The 16821-nt window shown below is 41.7% G+C and overlaps 1 protein-coding gene and 1 long non-coding RNA gene across 11 annotated transcripts in view; one reads left to right on the top strand and one right to left on the bottom strand.

Moving 5' to 3' along the window:
- AMMECR1 (AMMECR nuclear protein 1) overlaps nt 1-16821 on the bottom strand; it is a 152697-nt gene that overhangs the window by 107264 nt on the left and 28612 nt on the right. The gene's annotated exons all lie outside the window — the stretch shown is intronic.
- Nucleotides 1-16821, top strand: part of LOC135973539 (uncharacterized) — an 87128-nt gene that overhangs the window by 64289 nt on the left and 6018 nt on the right. The gene's annotated exons all lie outside the window — the stretch shown is intronic.

Raw genomic sequence — 16821 nt, 5'->3', positions numbered from 1 at the left:
CTATCCAGATCAGACTCGTGCTGAAAATTGTGCACCAGTAGATTGCATGTCCATAGTTGATGCTGCATAATGGATAGATGTAAATGTATGTGAATTCCTAATGTAAAGCCTCTCCATTTGTAAACTTTTGTACATACAATGTAGCATCTAGTCTGCTGGTAGAAGGTTTTAATTTGTAATTGCCGACGCATGCAGTACTAGCCTTTGAAATATTCTAGAAACTAGCTTTTTAATTCAGTGACACGTATGTACAGGCCACGTTACTTTTAGAGATGACAGTTGCTGGAACTACATGAATACCTCCTCCCTGCTTACATCAAAGAAAAAAATCTTCAAAAACTTTGAAAAATGTTAAATTTGTTAGTCTCTAAGGTGCCACAAGTACTCCTGTTCTTTTTGAAAAATGTGTTATTTGTCAAGAAAATTAAAAGAATGCAAAACTGTCAAAAGTCACCAGTGCTGGACAGAAACTTCATAAAATAGAAACATTTGAGAGAGCAATCAACCTAAGGGGGAGCAGCACTTTAAAGAAGAGATGATGACATGTTGCATGGAATATCTATGGAAGTCTTGATGGCTAAGAAGGCAGTTTATAACAATATGCCTTTCTTCCTACTTAAGTAAAACAAATCTTAAAAAACTGTCTAGTTATACTGCAATAACACAGTCACCTTATGACATTGCATTTTATTAGCTGATTGAAGAGAGAGAGAATGATATATAACAAGAGGGCTCTTCTCTGTCCAAGATGCTACTTCCCTCAGATGTAGAAACTGCAAGCTATTCCAGTAGCACATAATAGGCAAGCTTAGAAAAACGCTATGGTTCTGCAAGTTCATTTCATTCACAGCATGGACAAGGCAAATCTATCACTGTTCCATGCAGCACAATAACATTATCTGATGCTATCCAAGCTGCTAGTAATCTGAAGCAGGAACGTAAGTCATCCAAATGTTTTGTGGATGTTCTGTTGAGAGAGCCTGATGAACAGCTTTCAGATGAACAAGTGGTTTTGTATAATGTTGCTTCAGTCCCTCAGCTGAAATAGTCAAAATAAAGCCTCAAAATCTTATCCAAAGCCAGGTGATTGTAGTTTACAGAGGTCAGTACTTTTGTTTCCTTTGTGGTGCAAGAGTTTGTATATTGGTTGATAAATAAAGCAGCATATAATTCAGCCAGAAATGAGTACCACCCTTCTGAAAACATTCAGAGAAGGTGCTCTCTGTTTCAGAGTGCGTAGTATTTAACAGTTCCAAAATTATTATACCACTGCACATAATAGCCTTGCTGCACAGCTACACCGTGAGCTTGGGTCTCACAATTTAATTGGCATTCTACACTTTCATGGATTCTGCAACAGTTATAATGAGCTGAGGCTGTTCATCACTAGTGTGCAAAAACTGAATTAGAAAATCGTATTCATTCCAAATGGAATTGTACCACTTCATGCTGACAGAAATCTCATCCATGAAGGAGATGCTAATATAGACATCAATGTAGAGACCATTGATGGAAAGAATATGTTCCATTCAATGGTTACAGTGGTAATTCAAGGACAGCCTGCAGATAGTTCAATGTCACAAGAAATATCACTGAAGCGTGGGAAAGCACAGGCAATCTCAACAGGCAATCAGAGTCTCTTATACAGTGTGCAGCATTTGAAAAACCTAGAACACATCCAGAACTGACTCTACATGAAAAAATACTCTAGAAAATAAACTCTTGTCACCTACAAATGAACGCTGTCCAAGATCTCTCCTGGTGTCTTTTAAGACTACCTCATGATGTCATACCAACACCAAATGATGTTGCTATTGTTCACACTCAGGTGATTCCATTTTGGACTGGTTTTAACCACAAGCTTGAAACAAAGAAGACCACCTACACAGGAGTTGCATATGCACCTATTGGGGATGCCAGATTAGGTGAGCTGATAATACAGTGCTGATATGTAAGGAAATGTCAGGAGCTCTAGGAGACCAGCATGCTGTTCAGACCACGGATCAACAGCTCAACAAGTGAAATGGAGTGTCTGAAATTAACTGCAAAAAGAACAGGAGTACTTGTGGCACCTTAGACACTAACACATTTATTAGAGCATAAGCTTTCGTGGGCTAGTCTCTAAGGTGCCACAAGTACTCCTGTTCTTTTTGCGGATACAGACTAACACGGCTGCTACTCTGAAACCTGAAATTAACTGGGTAACAATGTGATTTGCCTGGGTGGTTTTTACACCCTGTGCTGTTCTATTGCATGGGAAAATTTGGGGAGATGCAGGATTGCTAGACTTTCTTGTTGATTCTTATGTTTATGCAGCAGCCACTACAGATCAAATGCTTGATGGTAAACAATTCAAATGTGTTCTGTATGGCTTAGCTCTAGCATTTGAGGCCTGAGTGCTCTAAAACTTTATTTATTTACTAAATGGTGTGAGCAGGGAGGAGGTATTCATGTAGTTCCAGCAATTGTCTGGAAAATGTTGGCTGACACTTAAAAGGTGTTTGAGTCTGAAGACCTTGAGTCCTTACAACTAGGGCTGTCAAGAGATTAAAAAAATTAATTGCACTGTTAAACAATAATAGAATACTATTTATATAAACATTTTAGGATTTTTTCCCACATTTTCAAATATGTTGATTTCATTTATAACACAAAATACAAAGTGTACAGTGCTCACTTTATATTTAATTTTTTATTACAAATATTTGAACTGTAAAAATAAAAGAAATAGTTTGCACTACAGTACTTGTATTAAGTGAATTGAAATCTCTTTATCACAAAAGTTTAACTTACACATATGGATTTATGTACAAAAAATAACTGCATTCAAATATAAAACAATGTAAAACTTTAGAGCCTACAAGTCCACTCCGTCCTGTTTCAGCCAATCGCTCAGACAAACAAGTTTGTTTACATTTACAGGAGATAATGCTGCCCACTTCCTGTTTACAATGTCACCAGAAAGTGAGAACAGGCGTTCACATGGCACTGTTGTAGCCGGCATTGCAAGATATTTGCATGCCAGAAGTGCTAAAGATTCATATGTCCCTTCATGCTTCAACCACCATTCCAGAGGACATGAGTCCATGCTGATGATGGGTTCTGCTCGATAACAATCCAAAACAGTGCAGATCAACACATGTTCATTTTCATCATCTGAGTCAGATGCCACAGCAGAAGACTGATTTTCTTTTTTGGTGGTTTGGGTTCTGTAGTTTTTGCATCGGAGTGTTGCTCTTTTAAGACTTCTGAAAGCATGCTCTACACCCCATCCCGATCAGATTTTGGAAGGCACTTCAGATTATTAAATCTTGGGTGGAGTCCTGTACCTATCTTTAGAAATCTCACCTTGGTACCTTTGCGTTTTGTCAAATCTGCAGTGAAAGTGTTCTTAAAACGAACAAAATGCTGGGTCATCATCTAAGATTGCTATAACATGGGGGGGAATAGCTCAGTGGTTTGAGCATTGGCATGCTAAACCCAGGGTTGAGAGTTCAATCCTTGAGGGGGTCTGGGGCAAAATCAGTACTTGGTCCTGCTAGTGAAGGCAGGGGGCTGCACTAGATGACCTTTCAAGGTCCCTTCCAGTTCTAGGAGATAGGATATCTCTATTAATTCATTAAAAACCATGCAAGAGGGTTGCTTTTTTCCTATCTTCTGTCAAGCTATCAGCTCAGCTTTGCAATGTAGTTTAGTTACTCAACGCTTGAACCTAATCCCTACCAATTTGGGAAGCCTGGACATCGCATTCATCAGGCATGCCAGAGACGAGGCTGGTCCTCTGTCTCCCACTACCAGGTCTTCAGGGAAGGGTGTGAGTATGCTAGTTTAAGTAGTCTTTTAGAATAGAGATGTTACTACTAGGGGTCATAGAATTGTATTACTTCTTTGTGACTGTGTTTTATATAGTTTATTATTCTTTCATTCATTTTAATAAAGATCTTAACAATTTGGTATTGTCCTCAGTATAAGTGTCCTTGCCACACAACCCGAGGGTCCTCTCACGACACTGAACTCTGTGTTCTGTAACCCTGGAGCCCGAATTGGGACAAGAACCTAAAAATCTTCTGGTCAGATCATTGGTGAGCCATAATAAACTAGCCCATAAATTCATATCAACACCCAATCAGGCCTGTATCTACGTCCCTCTACTATGCTGATGGAACAATGAGAAGAACAGACAAAATTGAATTAGGGCATCAGCTGGAAGCTAAAACTGAAAGAATCCATGAGCTAAGAGCAACCAAGAAACCGCAGTGTTCATCAGAGATGCCATCGCTGTCATAGAAATAATGGCTGGAGACAAATTCCACACATTCGATGAATTGGCTGCTGAGTACTTGAGGCAGGTCCTAAAAGGATTTAACAAAGCTAATTCTGTAATTGAAGTCTTTGACATATATGGCAACAGTAATTCTGTGAAAACTGCAGAAAGACCCTGCCAGATAGTATCTAACATTAGATGCAAGAAATACTACGTGCTTGATGGAAGCCCTGTAAAAAGCTTCTAAACATGGCATCCAACAATCAGTCACTTGTAAGATTGCTCTGTGAATATATGGTTCAAAATGCACTTGAGAGTGTACGAGCACACCCAACACAAACATTCCTTTTTGCTGGAGGCTTTTCCAATGGTGAAGTAGCAAAGTCCATCAGCAGTAGAGTTTTTGAAGAAGCTCAAGACTTGTACAGTACTCAAGAGGAAGTGGACACAAGGATGCTTCTTCATACTGTATATTCCCATATCTTTTGGTGTCAAAGGAGCCATAGTAATTAGGTCATCTGTTGCAGATATTTTGGTCTTTGCCATTCACTGCTTTCCAAAATTGGAACACTTAGATAACATCTGGATTGAAACAGGCACCATTATCAGCACAACTGACAAGTGTCCCTTCATACCTGTGCATGCAATTTATGGTGCACTCACTCCTGATTTCTGCAACATACTTCCTGCTGTATGTGCATTAACAGGACGTGACTCTCTGTCATCAATATTTGGTATTGGGGAAAAAAATCTATGTTTAACGTCAAAACAAAGCGAGCTTCTGCTTTGGAGAGTGTGATGGACAGATCACAATTTCTGCAGCAAGGAAGTTGGTAGTAGTTCTGTATGACCAGAATAAAAAAGAAAAGGACCACAGAAACCTGAATTGCTTGTTCCTCAATCTAGCCATGAAAAACAAAAAGTCACTGGGCAAACTCACACCATATGAAGACAGTTTTCCAGAACAAGTCAAAAGAGCATCTTGGCAAACAAAGATTTGGATATCTTTGCATATAGATAAACCAGATATTGGGTCACCATTGCAACATGGATGGAAAATGTGGATGGGTGAACTACTTCCTTTATTCTTCAAGGGGCCAGTGGCATTTAACGGTCTACAAAACCTTATTTATGCCTGTGCCAGTAGGGGTCACTGCACAATCAACTATGTCTGTAGTTAGAAAAATCTTTCCTGCACAGAACTGTGTACACGTCGAGGTAATGAAGACTGTGGTAACCCACACGTTCTCACCAGAGATTATAATGACGAACAAGATCTTGATGACGATGACTAGAAATGTCACCAATGCTATTACATTTTCATGATACCTGTACAAATTTATTCTTAGATTTTGTTTTACCCTTGAGATTGCAGTTATGCTTTCAGGTCAAAAAGAAATCCAATTTTATGTCTTGAAATAATACATAAAATCACTAAACTAACAGAAACAAATGTTAAAATGACCACTTCAAAATATTTGCATGTTGATAGCGTCTATCCCCATTTCTATGGTAACCACAACATTTGACAACTCCACATCATATCTAATTTTAAAGTAGACATGATAAAATTTCAAGTGATGGATGATGTGCATGTGTGTAGAAAGGGTACATTAAGAGGACCAGATTGATGATATCTGCTGCTTGCCTAAAACTTACTCTGCTTTGTTTATGAGATCAGTTACAATCTCAGCTGCAAGCAATAATAATGAAGAGAACAGTCCCATATAGGCAGGGAGAGGAATTAAATTATATAATTTAGCATTTCCCATCTTTGAATTCTTTGTTTCTAGTTGGGATTGGTGAATAGTTAAAAAAGAAGAAACCCAGTTTCTCCTTTCTCAAGTAACATTTAAGTCCTTCTTCCAAAAAGGGCAGTCTTCTCCACTTACTAATTTCATTCATAGTAGTGACACGTTCTGTTGCTTTTGGAGGAACAGCCTCTGCAGGTATTGAGTTCTGGCTCTTTCTAGATTTTAAACACACTACATTATTTAACATTAGCATGGATAAAAATATTCACCAAGTAATTATAAAAGTTTAATACTTAGATTTGCTTAGCTTGTGCAACCACATAGTGAAATGGTACTCATGAATGTTATCAGTACAGCACAGGTCACATCATTCTGGCCTTTGGGACAGAAAATTGTAGGGCTCAGGTTGTTCCCCCAGGTCTGGCGTTCTTACCTAGAGCTGATACTCCAAAGTGCAGTACTGAGAACAATACTATATTATATAGAAGTGATGTCCCTTGGGTGTGCTTTCTGCTTATCTCCTGTGGCTATCCCAGATAAAATTAAAGATTCCATGGCGCTTCTTGAACAGAGAAGCAAATTATTTTTTAAAAACTCAATATCCTGGGCAATATTCACTCTCTCTATCAGTAAAATGTATTTTATTGTCCATTGCTGCATATGAGCAATTTTTGAGCCCACATTGGCTGCTCCATTTGCCTGAAAACTTACTAGTCTGAGTAGTTATTGAACTACTACCCTCCCTAATTCAAAAGCTTTTCTGTATGCATACCTTGAGTATGCAGGGTTATGTATAAAGTCAAATTTTATTATATAGAGAAAGAACATGTGAAATTGTATTTTTAGTGCAATAGAATTCAAGTGTATTATAAAATATTTTTATCAGCTTCTTGGCTTGGAGAGAAATTTAGACCTGTGGAAAAATGTGCCAAGTTCAGTGGAAAATTTCCATTGATGCTTGGAAGAAAAGGGTTATTTTGTCCCCCAGAATCTGCCAGCTTTGCAAAACGCTAAGATTTGTTTTTATTAGCCCCTAGCTTAAGTTAAATCTTGTGCATGTGTTATTAGGTTCAATTCCCTTTACATTTCTTGTTAAAGGGAACTCTGAGTTCATTCTTTTTCTTCTTTTTATACAGTGCTTCTTTATTTTGCTAACTGTAGAAGATCTTTTCCTGTTGCATATTGATTCTGCTCTGCGTTTACATATAGTAAGTGAAATCAGTATGAACATCAATGTAAATCTTTTAAAGATATGAGCAGACACTAGCATTGTGGTTTGGTGAAATGAATTCAATTTAGACCTAATTTGTCCAGTCACAAATGGTAAATGTGGTGATTTTTCCTTATTACCGGTACTTATGAGCACTATTTCTTCCCTTGAGTTCACCTCAAGATCAGCCTCATATTCTAAAGTCACAAAGAATCTAGAGTTTGCCACTTGATGACTTTAAAAATCCAGGGAAAAGATAGGAAAAACCTATGGACTGAATTAAATTGATTTTTCACATTCAGGGTCAACGGCAATGCTCTTGGCAATCCTGTTAGACCAATACTGATGGGACAAATTAAACCAAGAAGCGCTTACTTATTTGTGTGGAGATACTTCCAAGTGATTTAAGGATACTCCCAGGCATTACTCTTCTCTAAAAATATTAAGCAAATTTAGAGCTTAGAAAAGGGGGTATCTCAGCGGGCAATCCAACTCCCTTTGAAGTCAAGGGAAAACTGCCACTCACTTTAATGGGGCTCTTCATGACAGCCCTGGACAACCATAGTCCTCTCTTTCTCCACAGAACAGGTACATTACAAGTAGTTTCTGTGAAAGCTGCCCTAGAGTTACCCACTATTTGGCCTCACTAGTGATCAAGAGGAACCAGTTGAAATTTGTGTACAAAAATTGTCCAAAAGGACTACTTGCATGGGGAAGCTTTGTAGGATCAGTCCCTTTGTCTCCCTTCAACAAACAGACAGAAGCACAGGAAACAATGAGACAGAATTGGTTAGCATGATAGGCAGAAGTCATAGCACACCAGCTGCCTAATCATTGTCAAGTTTTCTGAAGGGATCATGGCAGAGGATAATTCGAAGGAGGGATTTGTAGGGGGGCAATGAGGTGGCTTTGCTAATGTTTACAGTAAGCTCCTCTCATTCTTGAGTGGGAGCACCGGAGAAATCACAAAGGTGTTTTGTTTGAAAATGTAACAAGGGGGCAATGAAGACTAGCACCATTGGCAGAACAGGGTGGGAGTCAACATCTTGATAGTGAATGAGAGATGATAGGTAGGGTGGGGATAGACCATTCAGGGCCTTAAAAATGAGCATGTGTAGTTTGTATATGTTGCAGTGGAAAAATGGAGGAATGCAAGGAGAGGGGGAAAAGGTCTTTTCAAAATTTAGTATTTTTATCTTCCATTTTCCTGGATTGTTTAAGATATTACACAACAGCAGTTCTAACTTTATTCTATGAATACCTCCTTGCAAAACAAGTGTAAAATGTACGTTTTTGGAACCCATGTTTTTGTTATATCAAAGACAAGATATTTTTAATCTGAGTGGCCTTTTACTTACCACAGTATCCAAAATTCATAGGTCAAATTCTACCTTCAGAAGGACAGATTCTCACCCCCTGCTTATGGCCTCCATTGCCCAGTCTGTCATAAAGCTAGCAGATCTTCCCACTAAGGATTCCCTGAATATAGAGAGTTCCCCACCTAGGGTAGACCCAGATTCCTCCTCCCAGTGCTAAGGGGTCTGAAAATGTGGGGGTTCTCATCACCCCCACATCTGCCCAGCTCCTGTGGTTCTTCATTCACCTCCCTCCCCCCCACACTTTCCCAGGCCTGGGTGTTCTGGGGCTGAAATGTGGTACCCAGAGAGGGAGGGGAGAGGAGATGTCCCATTGCTTATGGGAGGGGAGGAGAAAGGAGGGAGTGGACTGGGACCTCACTGAGCTTCTGGGCTCTTTCTGCTTCCTCCTCATCTCCTGTGAAAAGGGTGTCAGGTTTTTGAAGGGGTAAGCTGCTCTAAACTATGCCAGAGACTGGGCCAGCTGAAAACTAACCCCTAGATCAGGGAGCCATAACTGACTCCTTTGAAGTCTTCCCCACATCACCTGGTGCCCAGGAAATTTTAGGCACAGTTGAGAGTCAGGTCCTGAACATGTGCACAAAATCCATAGACTATAATGGAAGTTGTATGCCAGTATCTGTGAGCAGTAGTTGTTCCCAAGCAACCAAGGGCCATATCCTGCTATTAGGGTGACCAGATGTCCCGATTTTATAGGGACAGTCCTGATTTTTGGGTCTTTTTCTTATATAGGCTCCTATTACCCCCCACCCCCATCCCGATTTTTCACATTTGCTGTCTGGTCACCCTACCTGCTATTGTTGCACATATGGAACAATCAATGAAGTCTCCGCTGAGTTTTGCTCAAAAATTGATGTCAGAATGTGGTACCACTGCCAGCTAGGAGACCAAAGATCCCCACATGTTGTTTTATTGGAACCCTGTCCATGTTTCCCATTTTGAGCTATGGTGTAACTTTACCGTGCTTTGAAACCAATCTCTGTGTGATTTTAAAGTTAATATTTTCTTTCAGTTATCGTTCACTCTCCTACAAACACAGATCTTAGACCTGCAAAATCATCTGTGCACAGAACTTCCATTGCAGCATTGGGCCTGGATTTTGTTGCTGCAAACAATTATATTCTAAAAAGTGACTTGTCAAACCCAGTATGTACATATGTCAAAAGGGTCTTCTGATTAGAGACTAAAAACAGTCACATTTAGAAACTGTTAGTGGAGTCAGAAAAATGATTAATTTTTAATAAAAAGTGTAACATTTTGTAATAAATGTCAAGATGTGTAAATCCACAGAAGGATAGATAGTAAGATTTTCATGTGTGTTCTTTTCACATATTCATTGTGAAATGGAATACTCCTAAAGTATAATATTAAGGCAACATCCCATACTTTTTGAAAATATATTTTTTCCAGGATGCAATGTTCAAAGCAAAAGTTAACTTAGATGTCTAGATCCTCAGTTGGTATAAATTCAGCAACATAACTCTACTATGAAGTTAGTGGAGTACAGTTTATGATAGCTCAGGATCTGTCCCAAATACATTAACAATAACCCACAGGACATGTTTTTTGATGTTGCTGTTTGTAGTTTGTCTCCTCCCTTCTTTTTCTTGGATAATGTAGTAAAGTGGTCCCAAATATATGTAGCACCTCGCATTTCTAAATGGTCCTTCTGCTTGCCCTCTGCTGCTCTATTACTATAAAAAACCTGTTAATGGCAAGTTGGCCAAGAACTGCTCATGTTGTTCCAAATGGGGCTTCACTAATCACTTTGTATGAAATACCTTTATGCATGCATCACAGAATATTATTGACTTTTGTTTTAAACCACTGTTCATTGACTCTGCTATTTTGGACTATTATAATTTGTAATGACACACACATACCCTCAGTGCCTGATTTTGTAACAGATTATGATTAATTTAATATTTCCTTGTTTTTCCCTCTCTTAGAATCATTACCTTTCTTTGCACTGGATACACTAGATTAGTTAAGTCTCATATCTGCCTGTATTTCTAGTCTGTACCTGTTATCCTGATTTGCAGTTCCTTCCTCATTTCTTCTGGTTTCATAAGATCATCAATTTTATCACCTTACTTCACTTACTCATTTTTGACAATTTGTATGTAAATATGGATGCCAGTACGTCAGTGCTGTCAGTCTGAAATCTTTCACAAACACTAAATAAATTCACTTACAAGAGCCAAGAGATTTAAATAGTATATTAATTAATAGCAGACACCACCCCTTGTGGCAAAATGCCAGCAGAGTTCCAGCCAAACGTGCCTCATTGCAGTTGTTACTTTCATCGTTGTCAAAGATAGCAATCATTAGCACAGTCACAGTAATACTGATCCTCATGGCATGGCATGAGTCACCTCTCTCATCCTCACCCCAATCTGCTTTCACTTATCCCATAGAGCAGACCGTTGTTTTTTGTTTGTACGCTATCAAAAGCCAAGCAAATGATGTTCACTGCTTCACCTTGCTAACTCTTTGCTATGGCCTCAAAACATTTTTTCCGGGAGATATGCAAGTCTCGGGGCCGAGTCCTACCAACTGCTGAATAAATAAAGTCAGTGGGAGTTGAAGGCACTCAGCGCCTCACAGAATTGGACTCTAAGGCCTGGTCTACACTGTGAGTTTACTTTGAATTTAGCAGCGATAAATCAAATTAACCCTGCACCCGTCCACACAACGAAGCCATTTACTTTGAATAAAGGGCTCTTCAAATCGATTTCTGTACTCCTCCCCGACGAGGGGAGCAGCGCCGAAATCGACATTGCCATTTCGAATTAGGGTTAGTGTGGCCGCAATTCGATGCTATTGGCCTCCGGGAGCTATCCCACAGTGAGCCATTGTGACCGCTCTGGACAGCAATCTGAACTCGGATGCACTGGCCAGGTAGACAGGAAAAGCCCCGTGAACTTTTGAATTTTATTTTCTGTTTGTCCAGCGTGGAGAGCACAGGTGACCACGCAGAGCTCATCAGCACAGGTAACCATGCAGTCCAAGAATCGAAAAAGAGCACCAGCATGGACCGTATGGGAGGTGCTGGATCTGGTCGCTATATGGGGAGAGGATTCCGTGCTAGCAGAACTACGTTCCAAAAGAAGAAATGCCAAAACATTTGAAAAAATCTCCAAGGGCATGATGGAGAGAGGCCACAATAGGGACTCACTACAGTGCCGCGTGAAAGTTAAGGAGCTCAGACAAGCCTACCAGAAAATCAAAGAAGCAAACGGAAGGTCCGGGTCAGAGCCGCAGTCATGCCACTTCTACGCTGAGCTGCATGCAATTCTAGGGGCGGGGGGGGGGGGGCGCCACCACAATCCCACCCCGACCGTGGATTCCAAGGAGGAGGTAATCTCAGCCATGCCTGAGGATTCTGCAGACGGGGAAGATGAGGAGGAGGAGGAGGACAACAAGCTTGCAGAGAGCACACAGCACTCCGTTCTCCCCAACAGCCAGGATCTTTTTCTCAGCCTGACTGAAGTACCCTCCCAATCCTCCCAAGGCATTATCCCAGACCATGAAGCCATGGAAGGGACCTCTGGTGAGTGTACCTTTGTAAATATAAAACATGGTTTAAAAGCAAGCTTTTTTTAATGATTAATTTGCCCTGAGGACTTGGGATGCATTCGCGGCCAGTACAGCTACTGGAAAAGTCTGTTAACGTGTCTGGGGATGGAGTGGAAATCCTCCAGGGACATCTCCATGAAGCTTTCCTGGAGGTACTCCAATAGCTTTTCCAGAAGGTTTCTGGGAAGTGCAGCCTTATTCCGTCCTCCATGGTAGGACACTTGACCACGCCATGCTAGTAGCAAGTAATCTGGTATCATTGCATGACAAAGCCTGGCAGCGTATGGTCCCGGTGTTTGCTGGCATTCAAGCAACATCTGTTCTTTATCTCGCTGTGTTATCCTCAGGAGAGTGATATTGTTCATGGTAACCTGGTTGAAATACGGGAATTTAATTAAGGGGACAGAGGTGGCCATTCCTACTGGGCTGTTTGCCTGTGGCTGAAAAGAAATCCTTCCCTGCAGTTAGCCAAGCTGGGGGGGGGTAAATCATTGGCGCTGAGCTTTTCGCATTTGGCTAGCAGGGATCTTCCCTGATACCAGCCACACGGTGGGGGAAAGGGTAAAGCAATCAGCCCAGAGAATTGGGGGGGCGGGGTTAGTTTGGTTTCTGCTGCTGCACATTAACAGGAAAACTGCAGCACTCAACAGGCTTTGCTTGGTATGTGGGAAAGGAGGGCGCTGCTTTTAGGAAGGTTGCAGAAGCTGAAAGACAATGGCTTACCATGGCCGCATGCAAGCCGAATTCTGTTGCCTGGACCTGCATCTGTGATCTCTAACACCAAAGCCGCAGGCACTCAATATTAAGATGCAAAATGCGACCTTGTACCGAAAACACATGTGCTGTGTAATGTGAATAGTGTTGTACCGTGAAAGAGTATAAGCATTGTTCTGTAAAATATATCTTTTTAAATACTTCTCTCCCTTTTTTCCCTCCCTCCCGCAGCTGCAAATTTTTCAAGCCTCCCTCCTCCGTCCCAAAGGCTCTCAGTTAAGGGGGCAAAAAAAACGGACGCGAGACGACATGTTCTCGGAAATCATGCAATCGACCCGTGATGAAAGAGCTCATCTGAATGAGTGGAAGGACACGGTATCAAAGTACAAGAAAGATGCCAGTAAACATGAGGACAGGAGGGACCAACGTGAGGACAGGAGGGACGCTCAAGATGAGAGATGGCGGGATGCAACACTGCTGCTGCTGCATGAGCAAACAGACATGCTCCGGCATCTGGTGGAGCTTCAGGAATGGCAGCAGGATCACAGAGTGCCGCTGCAGCCCCTGTATAACCACCCTCCCCCCTCCCCCCGCTCACCATGTTCCATAGCCTCCTCACCCAGACGTGTAAGAACACGGGGGGGAGGCTCCATGCACCCTCCCACTCCACCCCAGTGGTCAGCCCAAGCAAAAGGCTGTCATTATTTTGAACTTTTTTAGTGGCCTTTTCCTTCCCTCCTGTCCTCCTCCCAAACCCCACCCGGGCTACCTTGTCAGTTCTCTCCCTCTTTTTATAATCAATTAATAAAGAATACATGATTTTTAAATGATAGTGACTTTATTTCCTTTGAAAGCAAGCTGTGATCGAAGGGGGAGGGTGGGTTGCTTACAGAGAATGAGTCAATCAAGGGGGCGGGTTTTCATCAAGGAGAAACAAACAGAACTTTCACACCGTAGCCTGGCCAGTCATGAAACTGGTTTTCAAAGCTTCTCTGATGCGCAGCGCTTCCTGGTGTGCTCTTCTAATCGCCCTGGTGTCTGGCTGCGCATAATCAGCGGCCAGGCGATTTGCCTTAGCCTCCCACCTCACCATAAAGGTCTTCCCCTTACTCTCACAGAGATTGTGGCGCACACAGCAAGCAGCAATAACAATGGGAATATTGGTTTGGCTGAGGTCTGAGCGAGTCAGTAACGTGCACCAGCGACCCTTCTACCACCATTCTGCACTTGCTCAGCCTGTAGTTGAATAGCTCCTGACTACTGTCCAGGCTGCCTGTGTATGGCTTCATGAGCCATGGCATTAAGGGGTAGGCTGGGTCCCCAAGGATAACTATAGGCATTTCAACATCCCCAATGGTTATTTTCTAGTCTGGGAAGTAAATCCCTTGCTGCAGCCGTTTTAACAGAGTAGTGTTCCTGAAGACGCGAGCGTCATGAACCCCTCCCGGCCATTCCACGTTGATGTTGGTGAAATGTCCCTTGTGATCCACAAGTGCTTGCAGCACCATTGAAAAGTACCCCTTGCGGTTTATATACTGGCTGCCCTCGTGCTCCGGTGCCCAGATAGGGATATGGGTTCCATCTATCACCTCACCACAGTTAGGGAATCCCATTGCAGCAAAGCCATCCACTATGACCTGCACATTTCCAAGAGTCACTACTTTTGGTAGCAGCAGCTCAGTGATTGCTTTGGCTACTTGCATGACAGCAGCCCCCACAGTAGATTTGCCCACTCCAAATTGATTCCCGACTGACCGGTAGCTGTCTGGCATTGCAAGTTTCCACAGGGCTATTGCCACTCGCTTCTCAACTGTGAGGGCTGCTCTCATCTTGGTATTCTGGTGCTTCAGGGCAGGGGAAAGTAAGTCACAAAGTTCCATGAAAGTGCCTTTGCACATGCGAAAGTTTCGCAACCACTGGGACTCATCCCACACCCGCAACACTATGCGGTCCCACCAGTCTGTGCTTGTTTCCCGGGACCAGAATCGGCATTCCACGGCTAGAACCTGCCCCATTAGCAACATGATCTCCAAAGCGCCGGGGTCCGTGGTTTGAGAGAATTCTGTGTCCATGTCCTCATCACTCTCGTCACCGCGCTGCCGTAGCCGCCGCCTCCTCGCCTGGTTTTTCAGGTCCTGGTTCAGCATAAACTGCACGATAATGCACGAGGTGTTTACAATGTTCATGACTGCTGTCTTGAGCTGAGCGGGCTCCATGCTTGCAGTGGTATGGCGTCTGCACAGTTCACCCAGGAAAAAAGGCGCGAAATGGTTGTCTGCCATTGCTTTCATGGAGGGAGGGGGAGGATGTATCCAGAACCACCCGCGACAATGTTTTTTGCCCCATCAGGCATTGGGATCTCAACCCAGAATTCCAATGGGCAGGGGAGACTGCGGGAACTATGGGATAGCTATGGGATAGCTACCCACAGTGCAACGCTCTGGAAGTAGACGCTAGCCTCGGTACATGGACGCACACCGCTGAATTAATGTGCTTAGTGTGGCCGCCTGCACTCGACTTTATACAATCGGTTGCCCAAAATCGAATTCTGTAAATTCAGAGTAATCCCGTAGTGTAGACATACCCCAAATCATAGCTTTCTGGTAATATTCCTGTAGGAGTAGTAACTTCTGCAGTACCCCTGTTTTTCTTTTCTACTATATTTTCTATTGCTAAAGCCAAATCTGCCCTCATACATGTATAAATAAGAGTAAATCCACTGAAGTCAATAGAGTTTCATGGATATAAAACAAGTGTATATCTGTATCTTATACACTTAAAATAAATGTATATCTTATAAATCTGTAGTTTCCCATCTTAAATGGAGGTGTGATTTAGCTACCCTTCAGTCTATTGAGACATCTCCTGACTCCAATGAAGTTTTAAATATTCCTGCTAAGATTCTCCTATGTCAAGTTAGCTATTAATATCTTACGCTGTGGCCCTGATTTCCTTCTATATTTCTTACTGTCTTGTAAAATATGTGCATTCCTTTCGTCACCCTTCTGAAAATTCCCTTAGTTAATAAACTACCAGTGGTCTCTTGTAGAGGCTCTCCTGTCTCATTCACTGTTCTCTTGTTGCTTATCTACTTGATAAATGTATTGTTACCCTTTTTGACTTGAGTGGTTAGCCAATATTTGGGATCTTGTGGGTTGTTTCTGTTAGTGGAAATTGAAGGTTGCATCAAAGAAATACCTGACTCCATCCTGCTTATTTACAAAGAATATAAAGTTCTGTTTCTCTCAAGATGGAAGGAATCCAAGAACAGGAGACAGATTTTTTTGCTCACATTTCCAAGCCTCTTTTTAGCCAGCATTTTACCCAAAAGTCTGTCTTAGCTTTTTCTCAAAGTGACACTACAAGTGATCTGATTCTCTGGCTTTCTCTGGGAATTCCTTGCTGCCTTATTTGTGTGTTTCTGTGGCATTTCTTCCCTTTCCCTTCCTCACACACATACACCTCTCCATCAAAGAATCCCCAGTGCCCCTGCATTTGCAGTCAGACCCCATGGAAAAAGCCTCACACCATGTGACTCAACTCTTATGCCAGCTTTGCATGTTGCCTGTTTTTTGGGAGCTGTCTCCTATTATTTCTGTTATAAAGGAGGTTAATTGCTTTTTACATTTATCCTGAATGACAGCTGGCTGTTACCCCTAACAGCTTTTCTTTTTGTTTTTTTGTATATGAACTACATCCTGTAATCATTTCCACCTGACATCATTGCTCTCTTAAAAACAAAACTTATTTTCTTTTAACTCGACTGTTATTTAGTCTAAAAAAAGTAAAGTAAATCATATTTCTTGAACAATGAAGTAAGTCATAGTAAATGAATAGAAAAACATTGTTGCTCATCTGTTTTGTTAAATAATCTTTGAGCCCTCAACCTTAAAATATGGTCCAGAGCTACAAAGTTTGGATCCA

This window comes from Chrysemys picta, chromosome 9, assembly GCF_011386835.1.
Source record: "Chrysemys picta bellii isolate R12L10 chromosome 9, ASM1138683v2, whole genome shotgun sequence".
NCBI lineage: Eukaryota > Metazoa > Chordata > Testudines > Emydidae > Chrysemys > Chrysemys picta.
This window is presented reverse-complemented; position numbering and strand designations above follow the sequence as displayed.